We start from the raw sequence: 11,785 nt of genomic DNA, 5'->3' as shown, positions 1-11,785 counted from the left end.
TATTGGTTGTGGTGGTATTGGGGCTAGTGCTGTTGGCGGTGGTGGTGGTGGTATTGGTGTTGGTGGTGAATTGGTGGTATTGGTGGTGGTGGAAATGGTAGTGGTGGTGGTGGAATTGGTGGTGGTGGTATTGGTGGTGGAGGTTATGGTTTTGGCGGTGGTATTGGTGGTGGTGGTATTGATGGTGGTGGTGGTGGTTGTGGTGGAGGTATTGGTGGTGGTATGGGTAGTAGTGGTATTGGTGGTGTTGGTGGTATTGGTGGTGGTATTGGTGGTGATGGTATTGGCAGTGGTTGCATTGGTGGTGGTGGTATTGGTAATATTGGTGGTGGTGGTATTGGTGGTGGTATTGTGGGTGATGGTATTGGTAGTGGTGGCATTGGTGGTTATAGTTGTATTGGTGGTGGTGGTATTAGTGGTGATGGTGTTGGTGGAGGATGCATTGGTGGTGATGGTGGTAGTATTGATGGTGGTAGTATTGGTGGTGGTGGTATTGGTGGTGGTGGTATTGGTGGTGTTGGTGGTGGTAGTATTGGTGGTATAGTGGTGGTGGTATTGGTAGTAGTGGTATTGGTGGTGGTATTCGTGGTGGTGGTATTGGGGAAGGTGGTGGTCTTGGATGTATTGGTATTGGTGGAATACGTGGTGGTGGTATTTGTTGTGGGGGTTCTGGCAGTATTGGTTGTGGTATTGGTGGTGGTGGTAGTGGTAGTGGTATTGGGGGTGGTGGTATTGGTGTTGGTAATATTGGTGGTGGTGGTATTGAATTTGAATTTAAAATATTTATATAGCGCTACATTCACCGAACGGTTTCTTGGCGCTGGTGTAAACTAAATTAGCAGTAGGAACAAGGAACCAGTGAGGGGAAAATTAAAATCAGATTACATTAGGAAAAGCCTGGGTGAACAAAAAAGTCTTGAGATCTTTTCGGAAGAGGGTATATTGTCTGGCCAGACGTAAGTGATCGGGGAGGGAGTTCCAAAAGGATGGTGCCATGAATGAAAAGTTGGCTCCGCCCCATTTCTTACGTCTGTAGCGGGGTAAATAGAGAAGGGATTGGGTGGATGAACGAAGCTCACGGGCAGGGGTATACTCTTTGAGCAAAGAAGAAATAAAGGCAGGGGCCGTGCCCTGGCGTGCCTGGAAAACCAGACAGCCAGTTTTAAAAAGGGATCGCTCCCTAACAGGTAGCCAATGGAGTGCCTTCAGTAAGGGGGTGGAGTGATGGGAACGGGAAAGACCATACACCAATCTGGCCGCCTGGTTTTGAACCAGCTGGAGCTTCCGCAGACTATACGCCGGAATGCCGTTGTATAGAGCGTTGGCGTAGTCCAGCCGGGAGATCACCAGAGCGGACATGATTAGTTTGAGTGCAGGTGAAGAATAGAAACGAGAGACAGAGCGAATAGTTCAAAGAACAAGAAAGCAAGAAGAATTAACAGAGTTGATTTGTGAATGAAGATTAAGTTGGTTGTTGATTTTAATACCCAAGGTTTTAACTGAGGAAGAAGAAGTGGGAGGGGATCCTAGAGAAGAGAGCCAGAATAAAGAGTTCCAGGGACTGGAGGAACCACCCGTAAGGACCAGTTCTGTTTTATCGGGGTTCAACTTCAGATGGTTGTGGTCCATCCAGTCCCTGATGAAAAATATAATAGTCTGAAAGTTAGAAATAGAGTGGTAAGAAGAGGAAAGAGAAAAGATAAGCTGGAGGTCATCCGCATAATTATAAACGGTGACCTCCAGTTGTTGAAGTGCAAAGATCAGAGGGTAGATATAAAGGTTGAACAAAAGAGGGGATAGAGAAGAACCCTGGGGAACACCACATGTGACCTTGAGTTGGGTGGCTGAAAAGTCCCCCAGCCGAACCGCCTGTGTGGGGTCCCTCAGGAAGGATGATAGCCAAACCAGGGCTGAATCCCCGACCCCCGCCGCTCCGACACTGGAAAGTAAGATGGAATGGTCCACCGTGTCGAAGGCGGCGGAGAGATCGAGGAGTACCAGGGCCCGGTAGTTGTTTTGGTCCATACCCTCCCTGAGGTTGTTCAGGACCGACACCACCACGGACTCGGTGGAGTGCCTAGGCCAAAGCCTGCCTGGCGGGACGCTAGGCCTCCATTGGCTTCTACATGGGCACTGAGGACCGATGTTACATATCGCTCCAGCACCTTGCCCAAATATGGCAAAAGGGAGATGGGGCGATAGTTAGCTGGCGCAGAAGGATCTGCGCCAGGCTTCTTCAATATGGGCACTATGGTTGCAGATTTGAGGGCTGGAATTACCACCCCCTGGGCCAGCGAGCTATTGAGGAAGGAAATTGGCGGTTTAGGGCAGATAGAATAAATTTGTTGCAGGATGTGGGCTGGGCAGATGTCTACCGGGGATCGGGACTTTACTTTTGGAAGTATTGCAAAGAACACTTCTTCGGTGAGCGGAGGGATAGATGAGAGACAGCCATGAACAACCGGAGGGTGGGGGTCAACAAAAGTAGGAGAAGGGAGTGGAATATTGGCTTTGATTTTACTGATTTTTTCCAAAAAATAAGAATTCAAGGAATCACAGAGGGACTGGGTGGGGGGAGGCTTAGGTGTGGCCCTGTCAGAATAGGCCAAGTCGTGGATGATGGAGAAAATCTCCCTAGGTTTATTCTCCGCCACCAAAATTTTGGCTGAAAAGTATGCAGTTTTAGCACCTAATATGGACCTTTTGTAGTCGCTCAGTAAGGTCATGTAGTGTGTTTTTAGTAGGGGGCAGTAATCCTTTCTCCATTGCCTCTCGGCCCGCCTGAGGGTCAGCTTTTTTATCTTTAAGTCATCGCCGAACCATCGATTTGACTCCTTGGGTCTTCGGATTGAGATCCGACGTAAGGGGGCTACCGTATCGCAGCCTCCCGCGAGCCAAGTATCGATGGCAGCGGCTTGAGAGACAGAAGATAGACCCTCTAGGTTAGGTGCAGAGTTCACTAGAGAGGAAGACAATGCAGGGAGGTCTACCCTGTCCCAGTTCCGCGCCCAGGTGTTTTTGGCAAGCGGAATTTTTACTGCTGGCTTAAGGCAAAGAGAGAAAGAGATCAAGGCATGATCTGACCAGGGGCATGGGGACACGGACATGGAAGAGACCAAGATATTAAGAGACCAGACCTGGTCTAGTACATGACCGTGAATGTGTGTAGGAATCTGTGAGTGAGGGACAAAATTGAAGGATAAAAGTGAATCAGAGAATTGTTTAGAAGCGGGACATTCATGAGGGTCTGAGGGCCAATAATTAAAATTGGTATTAGTGGTGGTATTGGTGGCATTGGTGATGATGATGATAGTACTGGTGGTGGTGATATTGGTGGTGGTACTGGTGGTTTTGGTGGTGGTATTGGTGGCGGTGGAATTGGTGGTATTGGTGCTATTGGTATTGGTGGTGTTGGTGGTGGTGGCAGTGGTGGTGATGGTATTGATGGTGGTGTTATTGGTATTGGTGATGATGGTACTGGTGGTGGTGATATTGGTGGTGGTAGGGGTATTGGTGGTGGTGGTATTTGTGGTGGTGTTGGTGGTGGTGGTATTGGTGGTGGTGGTGGTATTGCATTAGTGGTATTGGTGGTGATGGTGGTATTGGTGGTATTGGTATTGGTGGTAGTGGTGATGGTATTGGTGGTGGTAGTGTTGGTGGTGGCATTGGTGGTGGTGGCATTGGTGATCGTGTTATTGGTATTGGTGGTGGTGGTGGTATTGGTGGTGGTCGTGGTATTGGTGGAGGTGGTGGTATTTGTTCTGGTGATATTGGTGGTGGTATTGGTGGTATTAGTGGTGGTATTGGTGGTGATGGTATTGGCCATTGGTGGTGGCATTTTGGGTGATGGTATTGGTGGTGGTGGCATTGGTGGTGATGGGAGTGGCATTGGTGGTGGTTGTATTGGTGGTGTTGGTATTGGTGGTGTAGGTATTGGTAGTGGTGGTATTGGTGGTATTGTGGTGGTGGTATTGGTGGTTGTGGTATTAGTGGTTTTGGTGTTGCTATTGGTGGTTTTGGTGGTATTGTTTGAATTGGTATTGGTGGAGTTTGTGGTGGCGGTATTGGTGGTGGTGGTTTTGGCGGTATTGGGGTAGTATTGGTGGAGGTGGTATTGATATTGGTGGTGGTGGTATTGGTGTTTGTGGGGGGCATATTGGTGGTGGTATTGGTGGCATTGGTATTAGTGGTGATATTGATGGTGGTATTGGTTGTGGTGTAATTGGTGGTGATTATGGTACTGCTGGTGGTGATATTGGTGGTGGTAGGAGTACTAGTGGTTTTGGTGGTGGCGGTATTGGTATTGGTGGTGGTGGTATTGTATTGGTGGTGGTGGTGGTATTGGTGTTATTGGTATTGTATTTGTGGTAGTGGTATTGGTGGTGGTGGTGGTATTGGTGGTGATGGTATTGGTGGTGGCATTGATGTTGGTGGTTTTGGTGGTGGTCGTATTGGTGGTGGCATTGATAGTGGTGGTATTGGTGATGGTTCTATTGGTGGTGGTGGTACAGGTGGTGGTGGTATTGGTGGTGGTATTGGCAGTGGTGGTGGTATTGGTGGTGATTATAATTGTGGTGGTGGCATTGGTGGTGGTGATATTTGTGGTGGTGGCATTGGTGGTGGTGGTGGTATTGGTGGTGATGGTGGTATTGGTGGTGGTGATGGTGGTATTGGTGGTGATGGTGGTGGTATTGGTGGGGGTGGCATTGGTGGTGGTCATATTGATGGTGGTGGTATTGTATTGGTGGTGGTGGAACTGGTGGTGGTGGTATTGGTTGTGGTATTGGTGGTGGTATTGGTATTGGTGGCGGTGGTGGTGGTATTAGCAGTGGTAGTGGTATTGGTGGTGGTGGTGGTGGCATTGGTGGGGGTGATGGAATTGGTGTTGGTGATATTGGTGGTGGTGGTATTGCTGGTGGTGATGCTAATAGCGTTGGTCATGGTATTGGTGCTATTGATATTGGTGGTGGTGGTAGTATTAGTGATGGTATTGGTGGTGTTATCTGTGGTGATGGTATTGGTGTTGGTTGCATTGGTGGTGGTATTGGTGGTGGTATTTTGGGTGATGGTATTGGTGGTGGTAGCATTGGTGGTGATGGTGGTATTGATGGTGGTGGTGGTATTGGTGGTGTTATAGGTGGTGATGGTATTGGCGGTGGTTGCATTGGTGGTGGTGGTGGTGGTATTGGTGGTGGTGGTATTGGTGGTGGTAGTATTGGTGGTATTGTGGTGGTGGTATCAGTGGTTTTAGTGTTGGTATTGGTGATTTTGGTGATATTGGTAGAATTTGTGGTGGTGGTGGTTTTGGCGGTATTGAGGTAGTTTTGGTGGTGGTGGGATTGATATTGGTGGTGGTATTGGTGTTTGTAGTGGTGGTATTGGTGGTGGTGGCATTGGTATTAGTGGTGGTATTGGTGATGATGGTACTGGTGGTGGTGATATTGGTGGTGGTAGAGGTACTGATGGTTTTGGTGGTGGTGGTATTTGTGGTGGTGCTGGTGGTGGTGGTATTGGTGGTGGTGGTATTGCATTAGTGGTATTGGTGGTGATGGTGGTATTGGTGTTATTGGTATTGGTGGTAGTGGTATTGGTGGTGGTGATGGTATTGGTGGTAGTGGTGTTGGTATTGGTGATGGCATTGGTGGTGGTGGCATTGGTGGTGGTGGCATTGGTGATCGTGTTATTGGTATTGGTGGTGGTGGTGGTACTGGTGGTGGTGGTTCAGTGGTGGTGGTGGTATTGGTGATGATGGTGTTGGTATTGGCAGTAGTATTGATATTTGTGGCAGTAGTGGTGGTATTGGTGGTGGTATTGGCAGTGGTGGTGGTATTGGTGGTGGTGGCATTGGTGGGGGTGATGGTATTGGTGGTGGTGATATTGGTGGTGGTGGTATTTGTGTTGGTGGTGGTATTGGTGGTGGTGGCATTGATGGTGGTTTTGGTGGTATTGCTGGTGGTCTTATTGGTGGTGGCTTTGATAGTGGTGGTATTGGTGATGGTTGTATTGGTATTGGTGGTGGTGGTACAGGTGGGGGCGGTATTGTTGGTGGTATTGGTGGTGGTATCGGCAGTGGTGGTGGTATTGATGGTGGTGATATTTGTGCTGGTGGCATTGGTGGTGATGGTGGTGGTATTGGTGGTGATGGTGGTATTGGTGGTGGTGGTGGTATTTATGGTGGTATTAGCAGTGGGTGTGGTATTGGTGGTTGTGGCATTGGTAGAGGTGATGGTATTGGGTGATGGTATTGGTGGTGGTGATATTGGTGGTGGTATTGCTGGTGGTGGTGATGCTATTGGCGGTGGTCGTGGCATTGGTGGTGGTGGTATTGGTGGTGATGGTATTATTGGTGGTGGTGGAATTGGTGGTGCTATTGGTGGTGGTGCTATTGGTATTGGTGGTGGTGGTATTGGTGGTGGTGGTGGTATTGGCAGTGGTGGTGGTATTTGTGTTTGTGGTATTGGTGGTGGCATTGCTGGTGGTGATGGTATTGGTGGTGGTGATATAGATGGTGGTTATGCTATTGGTGGTATTCGTGGTGGTATTGGTGGCGGCGGTATTGGTGGTGGTATTATTGATATTGGTGATGGTATTGTAGGTGGTGGTATTGGTGGTGGTGGTGGTGGTATTGGCAGTGGTGGTGGTGGTTTTGGTGGTATTGATGGTGGTCGTATTGGTGGTGGCATTAATAGTGGTAGTAATTGTTCTATTGGTATTGGATTGGTGGTGTTGGTACAGGTGGTGGTGGTATTGGTGGTGGTATCGGCAGTGGTGGTGGTATTGGTGGTGGTGATATTGGGGCTGGTGGCATTGGTGGTGATGGTGGTGGTATTGGTGGTGGTGGTGGTGGTGGTGGTGGTGGTGGTATTGGTGGTGGTGGTGGCATTGGTGATTGTCATATTGATGGTGTTGGTATTGGTATTGGTGGTGCTGGAACTGGTGGTGGTGGTTTTGGAGGTGGTGGTGGTAGTATTGGTGGTGGTGGTTTTAGAATTGGGGGTCTCTGGTTGGCGCAAGTATTCACTTGTGACAAGCAGGGACCCTCTCCTCCAAGTCATGGCGAAGGATGACCCCTTAGAATTACCCTTGCTCACCCTTTAGGTGCGTGGCGTGAGCAGCCAAGGCTATTCTCCAGGCGTTGTTAGTTAAGCAGTTGTAATAACACACACAGTAAAAATACCAATCCCCCCACAAATGGACACCAGGCTGTAGATATATAAAAATACGTTCTCTTTATGTAAAAATATATCTGAGCAGTTAAGACTTATCACAAGACCAATATAACGATTTTTAAGTATGCCACAAGATTGTAAATAGGCAAGTTCTCTTCTGTTTACAGTTCAAATATTGCTTCTTAGTCTCTTTTACTTCAAAAACAGTTCCCTTAGTTCTTTTAGACTGTTCTTAGTCCCTGAGGCCTCTTTAGGACTCCCTGGCCGCTTCTTAGCACTTCTGTGCGCTTTCCCCGGTGAAAATGAGCGAGACCCTACCGCGACTCACGCATCTCGCGGTGTGGGTTGAATGGAGACCAGAGACGAGCCTCGAGAAACCCAGGGCCTTTTCCGGAGGTGGGGGCTCTCAGCTGTAGGGAGGCGATGAGAGGAGCCTCGAGAAACCCAAGGCCTTTTTTAGAGGTGGGGGCTCTCGAGCCTCGAGAAACCCAGGGCCTTCTCAGAGGTAGGCACGTACCTTTGTGATCGGCGTATGGGGAAATAAACTTGCGGGCCCCGAGCCCGGTGAAGATCCTGGGGAGAGGTTTGAATTCCTTTCTTGGGGGTAGACGAGTTGTTCACGGACAGTGCGACACGCTTCTTCAGGCGGGTATCCTCGGATCTTTACCATTCGGCAGGTGCATACACACAGGCAGGAGCGGCCCACGACCCGGTACAGATGGTACTGGGGTCTCCCAACAGGGGGGCAGCGCGGCCTGTAAAGTCTTTGAGTCAGTGAGCAGGGACAGCAGGAAACGTGACACGTGCAGGCTGCAGTCTCGGCTTAGGTCACCGGCCGCAAAGGAATTCCGGCGGAGGGGCGAGTGAGCGCTCAGTGCGCTCCAGTGGCAGGCAGTGGTAGAGGAGCAGGCAGCCTGACCCGGAGGCAGAGAGCGACTCCAAGGAGCGAGGCTCTCACGGGTAAAGGGCAGGCGAGCTCCCGAGTGCCACAGCCCTAGGAGGGGGCGATGGGGGCGCAGACTCAACTCCGGCGGGAGGCACACACGGCTCGAAAGTCAAAACGAGCGAAGACACCATGAACCCACTAGTCCTGGGGTTCAGATCAGGGGGAAAGCTCAGACAAGCGCTTGGAGAAAGTTTCTAGCACAAGTCAGCAAACTCTTTTCAGCAAGTCTTTTCCTCTCCTTCCTCAGCAAGGCAAGCAGCAGGCCAGTCCTTCCAGCGTCTTCTTCTCCTTCTAGTTGGGCAGAGGTTTGTTGTGGGAAACAGGATTCTGATTTACAAGGAGCAGGGCTCCTACTTTTATACAGCATTTTCTTTGTTCTCACAGGCCAGGGGGGCCTCTGCATAACTTCATTCAGTCTCTGAGCACTTTGTTGGGTGTACTCTGGTGTCTTCTTTCAGTGTGAGGGGCAGGCACATCAGACGCTCCACAGGAGGTGGAGCCAGCATTGTGTGGACAGGGGCAGCCAGGAGTACCTTGTTGACAGTGCTTCGCCTCTCCTGGGCCAGGTGTCGGCTGAGTCATCAGTCGCTCCCCAGGGGGCGGAGCCAGCATTGTGGTGGCAGAGCACAGCTCTATTCAGAGTCCAGGGGCACTCCCACCTCCCACCAAGGTGTAATCCTTGCATTCACCACCTGTCATCCCCCAGCCCTGTTACTCACATAAACCAGACAGTCAGATACACATCCTAGCAGAGGCGGGCTGAAATGGTTACGCAAGCGAATGCTAGCTTTCTAAAAGTAGCATTTGCAAACACAGGATATTAAAATAAACTTTACTAAAAGAAGTATTTTATTATTCTGAGTTCAGGCATACTAAACTTGACTTTCTACCATGTTCCCTGGGCCTGCTGGGATTATAGAGTGTAATAATTCCAGCAGCCCATCTTGGCCTAAGAGAACAGGTAGCCTTACAATAGTCAAAAACGAATTTGGCTGTAATTCACTATTAGGACATGCCACATACATCAGAGCATGTCCTACCTTACACTTACAATGCACCCTGCCCTTGGGCCTACCATAGGGGTGACTAATATGAAGTTAAGGGAAGGTTTAGAGGCTGGCAGGTGTGGGCATTCGCCCAGCGAGCATGACAGTACCATACTGCACGCAGGTTCTGCAATGGCAGACCCTAGACACATTTTAAGGCTGCTTCTGTGGGTGGTGCAACCAGCGCTGCAGGCCCACTAGCAGTATTGGCATTTACGAGCCCTGGCACTCCTGGTGCACTTTACTGGGGACTGACAGTAAATCCAATGAGCCAATCATGGAAATCAATCACATATACATTTTGCACAGGGAGAGCATATGCACTTTAGCACTGGTCAGCAGTGGTAAAGTGCCCAGAGTCATTAAACCAACAAAAACAGGTCAGAGAGAATATTGGAGCAAGGCAAAAAGTTCAGGGATGACCCTGCCAAGAGGGCCAAGTCCAACAGGTGGTATTGGTGGTGGTATTGGCAGTGGTATTGGTGGTGGTGGTATTCGTGGTGGTATTAGCAGTGGGTGTGGTATTGGTGGTTGTGGCATTGGTGGGGGTGATATTGGTGGTGGTATTGCTGGTGGTGGTGATGCTACTGGCGGTGGTCGTGGCATTGGTGGTATTGGTGGTAGTGGTATTGGTGGTGATGGTAGTGATGGTGGTGGTGTTGGTGGTGGTGCTATTGGTATTGGTGGTGGTACTGGTGGTGGTGGTATTGGTGGTGGTATTGGCAGTGGTGGTGGTATTTGTGTTGGTGGTGGGCATATTGGTGATGGTATTGGTGGTGGCATTGGTATTAGTGGTGGTATTGATGGTGGTATTGGTTGTGGTGTAATTGGAGGTGATGATGGTACTGCTGGTGGTGATATTGGTGGTGGTAGGGGTACTAGTGGTTTTGGTGGTGGCGGTATTGGTATTGGTGGTGGTGGTATTGCATTGGTTGTATTGGTGGTATTGGTGTTATTGGTATTGGTATTTGTGGTAGTGGTATTGGTGGTGGTGGTGGTATTGGTGATGGCATTGATGGTGGCATTGATGGTCGTGGTTTTGGTGGTGGTCGTATTGGTATTGGTGGTGGTACTGGTGGTGGTGGTATTGGTGGTGATATTGGCAGTGGTGGTGGTATTTGTGTTGGTGGAGGGCATATTGGTGGTGGTATTGGTGGTGGCATTGGTATTAGTGGTGGTATTGATGGTGGTATTGGTTGTGGTGTAATTGGTGGTGATGATGGTACTGCTGGTGGTGATATTGGTGGTGGTAGGAGTACTAGTGGTTTTGGTGGTGGCGGTATTGGTGGTGGTGTTGGTGGTGGCGGTATTGGTATTGGTGGTGGTGGTATTGCATTGGTTGTATTGTTGGTATTGGTGTTATTGGTATTGGTATTTGTGGTAGTGGTATTGGTGGTGATGGTGGTATTGGTGGTGGTGGTATTGGTGGTGGCATTGATGGTGGCATTGATGGTGGTGGTTTTGGTGGTGGTCGTATTGGTGGTGGCATTGATAGTGGTGGTATTGGCGGTGGTTGCATTGGTGTTGGTGGTATTATTGGTAGTGGTGGTGGTGGTATTGGTGGTGGTGGTATTGGTGGTGGTAGTATTGGTGGTATTGTGGTGGTGGTATTGGTGATTTTGGTGGTATTGGTGGAATTCGTGGTGGTGGTAGTGTCGGTGGTTTTGGCGGTATTGAGTTAGTTTTTGTGGTGGTGGAATTGATATTGGTGGTGGTATTGGTGTTTGTAGTGGTGGTATTGGTTATGGTGGCATTGGTATTAGTGGTGGTATTGGTTTGGTATTGGTGATGATGGTACTGGTGATGGTGATATTGGTGGTGGTAGGGGTACTGGTGGTTTTGGTGGTGGTGGTATTTGTGGTGGTGTTGGTGGTGGTGGTATTGGTGGTGGTGGTATTGCATTGGTGGTATTGGTGGTGATGGTGGTATTGGTGTTATTGGTATTGGTGGTGGTGATGGTATTGGTGGTGGTGGTGGCATTGGTGGTGGTGGCATTGGTGATGGTGTTATTGGTATTGGTGGTATTGGTGGTGGTGGTACTGGTGGTGGTGGTATCGGTGGTGGTGGTATTGATGGTGGTGGTATTGGCAGTGGTATTGATATTGGTGGAGGTGGTGGTGGTATTGGCAGTGGTGGTGGTATTGGTGGTGGTGGCATTGGTGGGGGTGATGGTATTGGTGGTGGTGATATTGGTGGTGGTGGTATTTGTGTTGGTGGTGGTATTGGTGGTGGTGGCATTGATGGTGGTTTTGGTGGTATTGCTGGTGGTCGTATTGGTGGTGGCATTGATAGTGGTGGTATTGGTGATGGTTCTATTGGTATTGGTGGTGGTGGTACAGGTGGTGTTGGTATTGTTGGTGGTATTGGTGGTGGTATCGTCAGTGGTGGTGGTATTGGTGGTGGTGATATTGGTGCTGGTGGCATTGGTGGTGATGGTGGTGGTATTGGTGGTGGTATTGGTGGTGGTATTGGTGGTGATGGTGGTATTGGTGGTGGTATTGGCGGTGGTATTGGTGGTGGTGGTGGTATTTATGGTGGTATTAGCAGTGGGTGTGGTATTGGTGGTTGTGGCATTGGTGGGGGTGATGGTATTGGGGTGATGGTATTGGTGGTGGTGATATTGG

Source organism: Lissotriton helveticus, chromosome 3_2, assembly GCF_964261635.1.
Source record: "Lissotriton helveticus chromosome 3_2, aLisHel1.1, whole genome shotgun sequence".
Lineage (NCBI taxonomy): Eukaryota > Metazoa > Chordata > Amphibia > Caudata > Salamandridae > Lissotriton > Lissotriton helveticus.
The sequence above is the reverse complement of the archived record's forward strand: the minus strand, read 5'-3'. Positions refer to the sequence as shown.